Below are 15049 nucleotides of genomic sequence, written 5' to 3'. Positions count from 1 at the left end.
AGGGTTAGGGTTAGGGTTAGGGTTATGGAGCTAGGGTTAGGGTTAGGGTTAGGGTTATGGAGCTAGGGTTAGGGTTACGGTCGTCTTTTGACCGATTGACTCGAAATTCGTCACGAATGTGGTCCTCTACTCGCTGAATGAGACACAGCAGTCCCCATCGGATTCCGGTGAAATTTGTATTTTTGGTGAATATTTTAAAGAAAAAAGTGGCCCATTTTTTCAATAGCTTCCAGGTCTTTGGACCGATTGACTCAAAATCGCTCCCAAATGTGCTCCTATACTGGCTGAACGAGACACAGCAGTCCCCATCGGATTCCGGTGAAATTTGTATTTTTGGTGAATATTTTAAAGAAAAAAGTGGCCCATTTTTTCAATAGCTTCCAGGTCTTTGGACCGATTGACTCGAAATCGCTCCCAAATGTGCTCCTATACTGGCTGAACGAGACACAGCAGTCCCCATCGGATTCCGGTGAAATTTGTATTTTTGGTGAATATTTTAGTGAAAAGAGACAATGTTTCATGAGACTGCCTTAAGGCTGGCATTAGGGTTAGGGTTAGGGTTAGGGTTATGGAGCTAGGGTTAGGGTTAGGGTTAGGGTTATGGAGCTAGGGTTAGGGTTACGGTCGTCTTTTGACCGATTGACTCGAAATTCGTCACGAATGTGGTCCTCTACTCGCTGAATGAGACACAGCAGTCCCCATCGGATTCCGGTGAAATTTGTATTTTTGGTGAATATTTTAAAGAAAAAAGTGGCCCATTTTTTCAATAGCTTCCAGGTATTTGGACCGATTGACTCGAAATCGCTCCCAAATGTGCTCCTATACTGGCTGAACGAGACACAGCAGTCCCCATCGGATTCCGGTGAAATTTGTATTTTTGGTGAATATTTTAAAGAAAAAAGTGGCCCATTTTTTCAATAGCTTCCAGGTCTTTGGACCGATTGACTCGAAATCGCTCCCAAATGTGCTCCTATACTGGCTGAACGAGACACAGCAGTCCCCATCGGATTCCGGTGAAATTTGTATTTTTGGTGAATATTTTAGTGAAAAGAGACAATGTTTCATGAGACTGCCTTAAGGCTGGCATTAGGGTTAGGGTTAGGGTTAGGGTTATGGAGCTAGGGTTAGGGTTAGGGTTAGGGTTATGGAGCTAGGGTTAGGGTTACGGTCGTCTTTTGACCGATTGACTCGAAATTCGTCACGAATGTGGTCCTCTACTCGCTGAATGAGACACAGCAGTCCCCATCGGATTCCGGTGAAATTTGTATTTTTGGTGAATATTTTAAAGAAAAAAGTGGCCCATTTTTTCAATAGCTTCCAGGTCTTTGGACCGATTGACTCGAAATCGCTCCCAAATGTGCTCCTATACTGGCTGAACGAGACACAGCAGTCCCCATCGGATTCCGGTGAAATTTGTATTTTTGGTGAATATTTTAAAGAAAAAAGTGGCCCATTTTTTCAATAGCTTCCAGGTCTTTGGACCGATTGACTCGAAATCGCTCCCAAATGTGCTCCTATACTGGCTGAACGAGACACAGCAGTCCCCATCGGATTCCGGTGAAATTTGTATTTTTGGTGAATATTTTAGTGAAAAGAGACAATGTTTCATGAGACTGCCTTAAGGCTGGCATTAGGGTTAGGGTTAGGGTTAGGGTTATGGAGCTAGGGTCAGGGTTAGGGTTAGGGTTATGGAGCTAGGGTTAGGGTTACGGTCGTCTTTTGACCGATTGACTCGAAATTCGTCACGAATGTGGTCCTCTACTCGCTGAATGAGACACAGCAGTCCCCATCGGATTCCGGTGAAATTTGTATTTTTGGTGAATATTTTAAAGAAAAAAGTGGCCCATTTTTTCAATAGCTTCCAGGTCTTTGGACCGATTGACTCGAAATCGCTCCCAAATGTGCTCCTATACTGGCTGAACGAGACACAGCAGTCCCCATCGGATTCCGGTGAAATTTGTATTTTTGGTGAATATTTTAAAGAAAAAAGTGGCCCATTTTTTCAATAGCTTCCAGGTCTTTGGACCGATTGACTCGAAATTGCTCCCAAATGTGCTCCTATACTGGCTGAACGAGACACAGCAGTCCCCATCGGATTCCGGTGAAATTTGTATTTTTGGTGAATATTTTAGTGAAAAGAGACAATGTTTCATGAGACTGCCTTAAGGCTGGCATTAGGGTTAGGGTTAGGGTTAGGGTTATGGAGCTAGGGTTAGGGTTAGGGTTAGGGTTATGGAGCTAGGGTTAGGGTTACGGTCGTCTTTTGACCGATTGACTCGAAATTCGTCACGAATGTGGTCCTCTACTCGCTGAATGAGACACAGCAGTCCCCATCGGATACCGGTGAAATTTGTATTTTTGGTGAATATTTTAAAGAAAAAAGTGGCCCATTTTTTCAATAGCTTCCAGGTCTTTGGACCGATTGACTCAAAATCGCTCCCAAATGTGCTCCTATACTGGCTGAACGAGACACAGCAGTCCCCATCGGATTCCGGTGAAATTTGTATTTTTGGTGAATATTTTAAAGAAAAAAGTGGCCCATTTTTTCAATAGCTTCCAGGTCTTTGGACCGATTGACTCGAAATCGCTCCCAAATGTGCTCCTATACTGGCTGAACGAGACACAGCAGTCCCCATCGGATTCCGGTGAAATTTGTATTTTTGGTGAATATTTTAGTGAAAAGAGACAATGTTTCATGAGACTGCCTTAAGGCTGGCATTAGGGTTAGGGTTAGGGTTAGGGTTATGGAGCTAGGGTTAGGGTTAGGGTTAGGGTTATGGAGCTAGGGTTAGGGTTACGGTCGTCTTTTGACCGATTGACTCGAAATTCGTCACGAATGTGGTCCTCTACTCGCTGAATGTGACACAGCAGTCCCCATCGGATTCCGGTGAAATTTGTATTTTTGGTGAATATTTTAAAGAAAAAAGTGGCCCATTTTTTCAATAGCTTCCAGGTCTTTGGACCGATTGACTCGAAATCGCTCCCAAATGTGCTCCTATACTGGCTGAACGAGACACAGCAGTCCCCATCGGATTCCGGTGAAATTTGTATTTTTGGTGAATATTTTAGTGAAAAGAGACAATGTTTCATGAGACTGCCTTAAGGCTGGCATTAGGGTTAGGGTTAGGGTTAGGGTTATGGAGCTAGGGTTAGGGTTAGGGTTAGGGTTATGGAGCTAGGGTTAGGGTTACGGTCGTCTTTTGACCGATTGACTCGAAATTCGTCACGAATGTGGTCCTCTACTCGCTGAATGAGACACAGCAGTCCCCATCGGATTCCGGTGAAATTTGTATTTTTGGTGAATATTTTAAAGAAAAAAGTGGCCCATTTTTTCAATAGCTTCCAGGTCTTTGGACCAATTGACTCGAAATCGCTCCCAAATGTGCTCCTATACTGGCTGAACGAGACACAGCAGTCCCCATCGGATTCCGGTGAAATTTGTATTTTTGGTGAATATTTTAAAGAAAAAAGTGGCCCATTTTTTCAATAGCTTCCAGGTCTTTGGACCGATTGACTCGAAATCGCTCCCAAATGTGCTCCTATACTGGCTGAACGAGACACAGCAGTCCCCATCGGATTCCGGTGAAATTTGTATTTTTGGTGAATATTTTAGTGAAAAGAGACAATGTTTCATGAGACTGCCTTAAGGCTGGCATTAGGGTTAGGGTTAGGGTTAGGGTTATGGAGCTAGGGTTAGGGTTAGGGTTAGGGTTATGGAGCTAGGGTTAGGGTTACGGTCGTCTTTTGACCGATTGACTCGAAATTCGTCACGAATGTGGTCCTCTACTCGCTGAACGAGACACAGCAGTCCCCATCGGATTCTGGTGAAATTTGTATTTTTGGTGAATATTTTAGAGATAAAAGTGGCCCATTTTTTCAATAGCTTCCAGGTCTTTGGACCGATTGACTCGAAATCGCTCCCAAATGTGCTCCTATACTGGCTGAACGAGACACAGCAGTCCCCATCGGATTCCAGTGAAATTTGTATTTTTGGTGAATATTTTAGTGAAAAGAGACAATGTTTCATGAGACTGCCTCAAGGCTGGCATTAGGGTTAGGGTTAGGGTAAGGGTTAGGTTTATGGAGCTAGGGTTAGGGTTACGGTCGTCTTTTGACCGATTGACTCGAAATTCGTCACGAATGTGGTCCTCTACTCCCTGAATGAGACACAGCAGTCCCCATAGGATTCCGGTGAAATTTGTATTTTTGGTGAATATTTTAAAGAAAAAAGTGGCCCATTTTTTCAATAGCTTCCAGGTCTTTGGACCGATTGACTCGAAATCGCTCCCAAATGTGCTCCTATACTGGCTGAACGAGACACAGCAGTCCCCATCGGATTCCGGTGAAATTTGTATTTTTGGTGAATATTTTAGTGAAAAGAGACAATGTTTCATGAGACTGCCTTAAGGCTGGCATTAGGGTTAGGGTTAGGGTTAGGGTTATGGAGCTAGGGTCAGGGTTAGGGTTAGGGTTATGGAGCTAGGGTTAGGGTTACGGTCGTCTTTTGACCGATTGACTCGAAATTCGTCACGAATGTGGTCCTCTACTCGCTGAATGAGACACAGCAGTCCCCATCGGATTCCGGTGAAATTTGTATTTTTGGTGAATATTTTAAAGAAAAAAGTGGCCCATTTTTTCAATAGCTTCCAGGTCTTTGGACCGATTGACTCGAAATCGCTCCCAAATGTGCTCCTATACTGGCTGAACGAGACACAGCAGTCCCCATCGGATTCCGGTGAAATTTGTATTTTTGGTGAATATTTTAAAGAAAAAAGTGGCCCATTTTTTCAATAGCTTCCAGGTCTTTGGACCGATTGACTCGAAATCGCTCCCAAATGTGCTCCTATACTGGCTGAACGAGACACAGCAGTCCCCATCGGATTCCGGTGAAATTTGTATTTTTGGTGAATATTTTAGTGAAAAGAGACAATGTTTCATGAGACTGCCTTAAGGCTGGCATTAGGGTTAGGGTTAGGGTTAGGGTTATGGAGCTAGGGTCAGGGTTAGGGTTAGGGTTATGGAGCTAGGGTTAGGGTTACGGTCGTCTTTTGACCGATTGACTCGAAATTCGTCACGAATGTGGTCCTCTACTCGCTGAATGAGACACAGCAGTCCCCATCGGATTCCGGTGAAATTTGTATTTTTGGTGAATATTTTAAAGAAAAAAGTGGCCCATTTTTTCAATAGCTTCCAGGTCTTTGGACCGATTGACTCGAAATCGCTCCCAAATGTGCTCCTATACTGGCTGAACGAGACACAGCAGTCCCCATCGGATTCCGGTGAAATTTGTATTTTTGGTGAATATTTTAAAGAAAAAAGTGGCCCATTTTTTCAATAGCTTCCAGGTCTTTGGACCGATTGACTCGAAATCGCTCCCAAATGTGCTCCTATACTGGCTGAACGAGACACAGCAGTCCCCATCGGATTCCGGTGAAATTTGTATTTTTGGTGAATATTTTAGTGAAAAGAGACAATGTTTCATGAGACTGCCTTAAGGCTGGCATTAGGGTTAGGGTTAGGGTTAGGGTTATGGAGCTAGGGTTAGGGTTAGGGTTAGGGTTATGGAGCTAGGGTTAGGGTTACGGTCGTCTTTTGACCGATTGACTCGAAATTCGTCACGAATGTGGTCCTCTACTCGCTGAATGAGACACAGCAGTCCCCATCGGATTCCGGTGAAATTTGTATTTTTGGTGAATATTTTAAAGAAAAAAGTGGCCCATTTTTTCAATAGCTTCCAGGTCTTTGGACCGATTGACTCGAAATCGCTCCCAAATGTGCTCCTATACTGGCTGAACGAGACACAGCAGTCCCCATCGGATTCCGGTGAAATTTGTATTTTTGGTGAATATTTTAAAGAAAAAAGTGGCCCATTTTTTCAATAGCTTCCAGGTCTTTGGACCGATTGACTCGAAATCGCTCCCAAATGTGCTCCTATACTGGCTGAACAAGACACAGCAGTCCCCATCGGATTCCGGTGAAATTTGTATTTTTGGTGAATATTTTAGTGAAAAGAGACAATGTTTCATGAGACTGCCTCAAGGCTGGCATTAGGGTTAGGGTTAGGGTAAGGGTTAGGGTTATGGAGCTAGGGTTAGGGTTACGGTCGTCTTTTGACCGATTGACTCGAAATTCGTCACGAATGTGGTCCTCTACTCCCTGAATGAGACACAGCAGTCCCCATAGGATTCCGGTGAAATTTGTATTTTTGGTGAATATTTTAGTGAAAAGAGACAATGTTTCATGAGACTGCCTCAAGGCTGGCATTAGGGTTAGGGTTAGGGTAAGGGTTAGGGTTATGGAGCTAGGGTTAGGGTTACGGTCGTCTTTTGACCGATTGACTCGAAATTCGTCACGAATGTGGTCCTCTACTCCCTGAATGAGACACAGCAGTCCCCATAGGATTCCGGTGAAATTTGTATTTTTGGTGAATATTTTAAAGAAAAAAGTGGCCCATTTTTTCAATAGCTTCCAGGTCTTTCGACCGATTGACTCGAAATCGCTCCCAAATGTGCTCCTATACTGGCTGAACGAGACACAGCAGTCCCCATCGGATTCCGGTGAAATTTGTATTTTTGGTGAATATTTTAAAGAAAAAAGTGGCCCATTTTTTCAATAGCTTCCAGGTCTTTGGACCGATTGACTCGAAATCGCTCCCAAATGTGCTCCTATACTGGCTGAACGAGACACAGCAGTCCCCATCGGATTCCGGTGAAATTTGTATTTTTGGTGAATATTTTAGTGAAAAGAGACAATGTTTCATGAGACTGCCTTAAGGCTGGCATTAGGGTTAGGGTTAGGGTTAGGGTTATGGAGCTAGGGTCAGGGTTAGGGTTAGGGTTATGGAGCTAGGGTTAGGGTTACGGTCGTCTTTTGACCGATTGACTCGAAATTCGTCACGAATGTGGTCCTCTACTCGCTGAATGAGACACAGCAGTCCCCATCGGATTCCAGTGAAATTTGTATTTTTGGTGAATATTTTAAAGAAAAAAGTGGCCCATTTTTTCAATAGCTTCCAGGTCTTTGGACCGATTGACTCGAAATCGCTCCCAAATGTGCTCCTATACTGGCTGAACGAGACACAGCAGTCCCCATCGGATTCCGGTGAAATTTGTATTTTTGGTGAATATTTTAAAGAAAAAAGTGGCCCATTTTTTCAATAGCTTCCAGGTCTTTGGACCGATTGACTCGAAATTGCTCCCAAATGTGCTCCTATACTGGCTGAACGAGACACAGCAGTCCCCATCGGATTCCGGTGAAATTTGTATTTTTGGTGAATATTTTAGTGAAAAGAGACAATGTTTCATGAGACTGCCTTAAGGCTGGCATTAGGGTTAGGGTTAGGGTTAGGGTTATGGAGCTAGGGTTAGGGTTAGGGTTAGGGTTATGGAGCTAGGGTTAGGGTTACGGTCGTCTTTTGACCGATTGACTCGAAATTCGTCACGAATGTGGTCCTCTACTCGCTGAATGAGACACAGCAGTCCCCATCGGATTCCGGTGAAATTTGTATTTTTGGTGAATATTTTAAAGAAAAAAGTGGCCCATTTTTTCAATAGCTTCCAGGTCTTTGGACCGATTGACTCAAAATCGCTCCCAAATGTGCTCCTATACTGGCTGAACGAGACACAGCAGTCCCCATCGGATTCCGGTGAAATTTGTATTTTTGGTGAATATTTTAAAGAAAAAAGTGGCCCATTTTTTCAATAGCTTCCAGGTCTTTGGACCGATTGACTCGAAATCGCTCCCAAATGTGCTCCTATACTGGCTGAACGAGACACAGCAGTCCCCATCGGATTCCGGTGAAATTTGTATTTTTGGTGAATATTTTAGTGAAAAGAGACAATGTTTCATGAGACTGCCTTAAGGCTGGCATTAGGGTTAGGGTTAGGGTTAGGGTTATGGAGCTAGGGTTAGGGTTAGGGTTAGGGTTATGGAGCTAGGGTTAGGGTTACGGTCGTCTTTTGACCGATTGACTCGAAATTCGTCACGAATGTGGTCCTCTACTCGCTGAATGAGACACAGCAGTCCCCATCGGATTCCGGTGAAATTTGTATTTTTGGTGAATATTTTAAAGAAAAAAGTGGCCCATTTTTTCAATAGCTTCCAGGTCTTTGGACCGATTGACTCGAAATCGCTCCCAAATGTGCTCCTATACTGGCTGAACGAGACACAGCAGTCCCCATCGGATTCCGGTGAAATTTGTATTTTTGGTGAATATTTTAGTGAAAAGAGACAATGTTTCATGAGACTGCCTTAAGGCTGGCATTAGGGTTAGGGTTAGGGTTAGGGTTATGGAGCTAGGGTTAGGGTTAGGGTTAGGGTTATGGAGCTAGGGTTAGGGTTACGGTCGTCTTTTGACCGATTGACTCGAAATTCGTCACGAATGTGGTCCTCTACTCGCTGAATGAGACACAGCAGTCCCCATCGGATTCCGGTGAAATTTGTATTTTTGGTGAATATTTTAAAGAAAAAAGTGGCCCATTTTTTCAATAGCTTCCAGGTCTTTGGACCGATTGACTCGAAATCGCTCCCAAATGTGCTCCTATACTGGCTGAACGAGACACAGCAGTCCCCATCGGATTCCGGTGAAATTTGTATTTTTGGTGAATATTTTAAAGAAAAAAGTGGCCCATTTTTTCAATAGCTTCCAGGTCTTTGGACCGATTGACTCGAAATCGCTCCCAAATGTGCTCCTATACTGGCTGAACGAGACACAGCAGTCCCCATCGGATTCCGGTGAAATTTGTATTTTTGGTGAATATTTTAGTGAAAAGAGACAATGTTTCATGAGACTGCCTTAAGGCTGGCATTAGGGTTAGGGTTAGGGTTAGGGTTATGGAGCTAGGGTTAGGGTTAGGGTTAGGGTTATGGAGCTAGGGTTAGGGTTACGGTCGTCTTTTGACCGATTGACTCGAAATTCGTCACGAATGTGGTCCTCTACTCGCTGAATGAGACACAGCAGTCCCCATCGGATTCCGGTGAAATTTGTATTTTTGGTGAATATTTTAAAGAAAAAAGTGGCCCATTTTTTCAATAGCTTCCAGGTCTTTGGACCGATTGACTCAAAATCGCTCCCAAATGTGCTCCTATACTGGCTGAACGAGACACAGCAGTCCCCATCGGATTCCGGTGAAATTTGTATTTTTGGTGAATATTTTAAAGAAAAAAGTGGCCCATTTTTTCAATAGCTTCCAGGTCTTTGGACCGATTGACTCGAAATCGCTCCCAAATGTGCTCCTATACTGGCTGAACGAGACACAGCAGTCCCCATCGGATTCCGGTGAAATTTGTATTTTTGGTGAATATTTTAAAGAAAAAAGTGGCCCATTTTTTCAATAGCTTCCAGGTCTTTGGACCGATTGACTCGAAATCGCTCCCAAATGTGCTCCTATACTGGCTGAACGAGACACAGCAGTCCCCATCGGATTCCGGTGAAATTTGTATTTTTGGTGAATATTTTAGTGAAAAGAGACAATGTTTCATGAGACTGCCTTAAGGCTGGCATTAGGGTTAGGGTTAGGGTTAGGGTTATGGAGCTAGGGTTAGGGTTAGGGTTAGGGTTATGGAGCTAGGGTTAGGGTTACGGTCGTCTTTTGACCGATTGACTCGAAATTCGTCACGAATGTGGTCCTCTACTCGCTGAATGAGACACAGCAGTCCCCATCGGATTCCGGTGAAATTTGTATTTTTGGTGAATATTTTAAAGAAAAAAGTGGCCCATTTTTTCAATAGCTTCCAGGTCTTTGGACCGATTGACTCGAAATCGCTCCCAAATGTGCTCCTATACTGGCTGAACGAGACAAAGCAGTCCCCATCGGATTCCGGTGAAATTTGTATTTTTGGTGAATATTTTAGTGAAAAGAGACAATGTTTCATGAGACTGCCTTAAGGCTGGCATTAGGGTTAGGGTTAGGGTTAGGGTTAGGGTTATGGAGCTAGGGTTAGGGTTAGGGTTATGGAGCTAGGGTTAGGGTTACGGTCGTCTTTTGACCGATTGACTCGAAATTCGTCACGAATGTGGTCCTCTACTCGCTGAATGAGACACAGCAGTCCCCATCGGATTCCGGTGAAATTTGTATTTTTGGTGAATATTTTAAAGAAAAAAGTGGCCCATTTTTTCAATAGCTTCCAGGTCTTTGGACCGATTGACTCGAAATCGCTCCCAAATGTGCTCCTATACTGGCTGAACGAGACACAGCAGTCCCCATCGGATTCCGGTGAAATTTGTATTTTTGGTTAATATTTTAGTGAAAAGAGACAATGTTTCATGAGACTGCCTTAAGGCTGGCATTAGGGTTAGGGTTAGGGTTAGGGTTATGGAGCTAGGGTTAGGGTTAGGGTTAGGGTTATGGAGCTAGGGTTAGGGTTACGGTCGTCTTTTGACCGATTGACTCGAAATTCGTCACGAATGTGGTCCTCTACTCGCTGAATGAGACACAGCAGTCCCCATCGGATTCCGGTGAAATTTGTATTTTTGGTGAATATTTTAAAGAAAAAAGTGGCCCATTTTTTCAATAGCTTCCAGGTCTTTGGACCGATTGACTCGAAATCGCTCCCAAATGTGCTCCTATACTGGCTGAACGAGACACAGCAGTCCCCATCGGATTCCGGTGAAATTTGTATTTTTGGTTAATATTTTAGTGAAAAGAGACAATGTTTCATGAGACTGCCTTAAGGCTGGCATTAGGGTTAGGGTTAGGGTTAGGGTTATGGAGCTAGGGTTAGGGTTAGGGTTAGGGTTATGGAGCTAGGGTTAGGGTTACGGTCGTCTTTTGACCGATTGACTCGAAATTCGTCACGAATGTGGTCCTCTACTCGCTGAATGAGACACAGCAGTCCCCATCGGATTCCGGTGAAATTTGTATTTTTGGTGAATATTTTAAAGAAAAAAGTGGCCCATTTTTTCAATAGCTTCCAGGTCTTTGGACCGATTGACTCGAAATCGCTCCCAAATGTGCTCCTATACTGGCTGAACGAGACACAGCAGTCCCCATCGGATTCCGGTGAAATTTGTATTTTTGGTGAATATTTTAAAGAAAAAAGTGGCCCATTTTTTCAATAGCTTCCAGGTCTTTGGACCGATTGACTCGAAATCGCTCCCAAATGTGCTCCTATACTGGCTGAACGAGACACAGCAGTCCCCATCGGATTCCGGTGAAATTTGTATTTTTGGTGAATATTTTAAAGAAAAAAGTGGCCCATTTTTTCAATAGCTTCCAGGTCTTTGGACCGATTGACTCGAAATCGCTCCCAAATGTGCTCCTATACTGGCTGAACGAGACACAGCAGTCCCCATCGGATTCCGGTGAAATTTGTATTTTTGGTGAATATTTTAGTGAAAAGAGACAATGTTTCATGAGACTGCCTTAAGGCTGGCATTAGGGTTAGGGTTAGGGTTAGGGTTATGGAGCTAGGGTTAGGGTTAGGGTTAGGGTTATGGAGCTAGGGTTAGGGTTACGGTCGTCTTTTGACCGATTGACTCGAAATTCGTCACGAATGTGGTCCTCTACTCGCTGAATGAGACACAGCAGTCCCCATCGGATTCCGGTGAAATTTGTATTTTTGGTGAATATTTTAAAGAAAAAAGTGGCCCATTTTTTCAATAGCTTCCAGGTCTTTGGACCGATTGACTCGAAATCGCTCCCAAATGTGCTCCTATACTGGCTGAACGAGACACAGCAGTCCCCATCAGATTCCGGTGAAATTTGTATTTTTGGTGAATATTTTAAAGAAAAAAGTGGCCCATTTTTTCAATAGCTTCCAGGTCTTTGGACCGATTGACTCGAAATCGCTCCCAAATGTGCTCCTATACTGGCTGAACGAGACACAGCAGTCCCCATCGGATTCCGGTGAAATTTGTATTTTTGGTGAATATTTTAGTGAAAAGAGACAATGTTTCATGAGACTGCCTTAAGGCTGGCATTAGGGTTAGGGTTAGGGTTATGGAGCTAGGGTTAGGGTTACGGTCGTCTTTTGACCGATTGACTCGAAATTCGTCACGAATGTGGTCCTCTACTCGCTGAATGAGACACAGCAGTCCCCATCGGATTCCGGTGAAATTTGTATTTTTGGTGAATATTTTAAAGAAAAAAGTGGCCCATTTTTTCAATAGCTTCCAGGTCTTTGGACCGATTGACTCGAAATCGCTCCCAAATGTGCTCCTATACTGGCTGAACGAGACACAGCAGTCCCCATCGGATTCCGGTGAAATTTGTATTTTTGGTGAATATTTTAAAGAAAAAAGTGGCCCATTTTTTCAATAGCTTCCAGGTCTTTGGACCGATTGACTCGAAATCGCTCCCATATGTGCTCCTATACTGGCTGAACGAGACACAGAAGTCCCCATCGGATTCCGGTGAAATTTGTATTTTTGGTGAATATTTTAGTGAAAAGAGACAATGTTTCATGAGACTGCCTTAAGGCTGGCATTAGGGTTAGGGTTAGGGTTAGGGTTATGGAGCTAGGGTTAGGGTTACGGTCGTCTTTTGACCGATTGACTCGAAATTCGTCACGAATGTGGTCCTCTACTCGCTGAATGAGACACAGCAGTCCCCATCGGATTCCGGTGAAATTTGTATTTTTGGTGAATATTTTAAAGAAAAAAGTGGCCCATTTTTTCAATAGCTTCCAGGTCTTTGGACCGATTGACTCGAAATCGCTCCCAAATGTGCTCCTATACTGGCTGAACGAGACACAGCAGTCCCCATCGGATTCCGGTGAAATTTGTATTTTTGGTGAATATTTTAAAGAAAAAAGTGGCCCATTTTTTCAATAGCTTCCAGGTCTTTGGACCGATTGACTCGAAATCGCTCCCAAATGTGCTCCTATACTGGCTGAACGAGACACAGCAGTCCCCATCGGATTCCGGTGAAATTTGTATTTTTGTTGAATATTTTAAAGAAAAAAGTGGCACATTTTTTCAATAGCTTCCAGGTCTTTGGACCGATTGACTCGAAATCGCTCCCAAATGTGCTCCTATACTGGCTGAACGAGACACAGCAGTCCCCATCAGATTCCGGTGAAATTTGTATTTTTGGTGAATATTTTAAAGAAAAAAGTGGCCCATTTTTTCAATAGCTTCCAGGTCTTTGGACCGATTGACTCGAAATCGCTCCCAAATGTGCTCCTATACTGGCTGAACGAGACACAGCAGTCCCCATCGGATTCCGGTGAAATTTGTATTTTTGGTGAATATTTTAGTGAAAAGAGACAATGTTTCATGAGACTGCCTTAAGGCTGGCATTAGGGTTAGGGTTAGGGTTATGGAGCTAGGGTTAGGGTTACGGTCGTCTTTTGACCGATTGACTCGAAATTCGTCACGAATGTGGTCCTCTACTCGCTGAATGAGACACAGCAGTCCCCATCGGATTCCGGTGAAATTTGTATTTTTGGTGAATATTTTAAAGAAAAAAGTGGCCCATTTTTTCAATAGCTTCCAGGTCTTTGGACCGATTGACTCGAAATCGCTCCCAAATGTGCTCCTATACTGGCTGAACGAGACACAGCAGTCCCCATCGGATTCCGGTGAAATTTGTATTTTTGGTGAATATTTTAAAGAAAAAAGTGGCCCATTTTTTCAATAGCTTCCAGGTCTTTGGACCGATTGACTCGAAATCGCTCCCATATGTGCTCCTATACTGGCTGAACGAGACACAGCAGTCCCCATCGGATTCCGGTGAAATTTGTATTTTTGGTGAATATTTTAGTGAAAAGAGACAATGTTTCATGAGACTGCCTTAAGGCTGGCATTAGGGTTAGGGTTAGGGTTAGGGTTATGGAGCTAGGGTTAGGGTTACGGTCGTCTTTTGACCGATTGACTCGAAATTCGTCACGAATGTGGTCCTCTACTCGCTGAATGAGACACAGCAGTCCCCATCGGATTCCGGTGAAATTTGTATTTTTGGTGAATATTTTAAAGAAAAAAGTGGCCCATTTTTTCAATAGCTTCCAGGTCTTTGGACCGATTGACTCGAAATCGCTCCCAAATGTGCTCCTATACTGGCTGAACGAGACACAGCAGTCCCCATCGGATTCCGGTGAAATTTGTATTTTTGGTGAATATTTTAAAGAAAAAAGTGGCCCATTTTTTCAATAGCTTCCAGGTCTTTGGACCGATTGACTCGAAATCGCTCCCAAATGTGCTCCTATACTGGCTGAACGAGACACAGCAGTCCCCATCGGATTCCGGTGAAATTTGTATTTTTGTTGAATATTTTAAAGAAAAAAGTGGCACATTTTTTCAATAGCTTCCAGGTCTTTGGACCGATTGACTCGAAATCGCTCCCAAATGTGCTCCTATACTGGCTGAACGAGACACAGCAGTCCCCATCGGATTCCGGTGAAATTTGTATTTTTGGTGAATATTTTAGTGAAAAGAGACAATGTTTCATGAGACTGCCTTAAGGCTGGCATTAGGGTTAGGGTTAGGGTTAGGGTTATGGAGCTAGGGTTAGGGTTACGGTCGTCTTTTGACCGATTGACTCGAAATTCGTCACGAATGTGGTCCTCTACTCGCTGAATGAGACACAGCAGTCCCCATCGGATTCCGGTGAAATTTGTATTTTTGGTGAATATTTTAAAGAAAAAAGTGGCCCATTTTTTCAATAGCTTCCAGGTCTTTGGACCGATTGACTCGAAATCGCTCCCATATGTGCTCCTATACTGGCTGAACGAGACACAACAGTCCTCATCGGATTCCGGTGAAATTTGTATTTTTGGTGAATATTTTAAAGAAAAAAGTGGCCCATTTTTTCAATAGCTTCCAGGTCTTTGGACCGATTGACTCGAAATCGCTCCCAAATGTGCTCCTATACTGGCTGAACGAGACACAGCAGTCCCCATCGGATTCCGGTGAAATTTGTATTTTTGGTGAATATTTTAGTGAAAAGAGACAATGTTTCATGAGACTGCCTTAAGGCTGGCATTAGGGTTAGGGTTAGGGTTAGGGTTATGGAGCTAGGGTTAGGGTTAGGGTTAGGGTTATGGAGCTAGGGTTAGGGTTACGGTCGTCTTTTGACCGATTGACTCGAAATTCGTCACGAATGTGGTCCTC

This window comes from Pagrus major, chromosome 2, assembly GCF_040436345.1.
Source record: "Pagrus major chromosome 2, Pma_NU_1.0".
Classification (NCBI taxonomy): Eukaryota; Metazoa; Chordata; class Actinopteri; order Spariformes; family Sparidae; genus Pagrus; species Pagrus major.
Note: the sequence above shows the minus strand (reverse complement) of the source record.